Source organism: Aplysia californica, unplaced genomic scaffold, assembly GCF_000002075.1.
Source record: "Aplysia californica isolate F4 #8 unplaced genomic scaffold, AplCal3.0 scaffold00223, whole genome shotgun sequence".
NCBI classification, from domain to species: domain Eukaryota; kingdom Metazoa; phylum Mollusca; class Gastropoda; order Aplysiida; family Aplysiidae; genus Aplysia; species Aplysia californica.
In genome coordinates this window covers 7617-8163 of record NW_004797493.1, presented here as the reverse complement: position 1 = coordinate 8163, position 547 = coordinate 7617, and positions in this window count along the sequence as shown.

Here is a 547-nt window from a genome sequence, read left to right as displayed (position 1 = left end):
AAGATTTGTCCCAGTCCTAGCAGAGATGAGTTCAATTTGTAGATTCTGCTCTCAAATACCCTGACAGTGTTGATGGTGTTGGTCAAACTGTCCAGTGACATTTCATCATCACTGACATATGTATCACAATCACTGACATATTATATCACAATCAATGACATATCACAATCACTGACATAATAATATTATATCACAATCACTGACATATTATATCACAATCACTGACATATCACAATCACTGACATATCACAATCACTGACATATCACAATCACTGACATAAGACCCCCCGCCCCTCCCTCCCCTTCTCTGTCCAGATTATGGGAATGGTGTTCGCCATCTGCCTATGCCGCCGAATCAAAGACGACTTCCTCTTCGACTGACCGCTGCCGGACTCACCTTCTGCTCCCTGACTGCATCATCATGACTCGACACCACACGGAGGAAATGAGACTAGAGAGATCCCTGCAAGCATCATCATAACTCTAAACGACACTGGAGAGAAAATGAGACAAGAGAGAGACCTGATTACTTCGTCGTAACTCTACA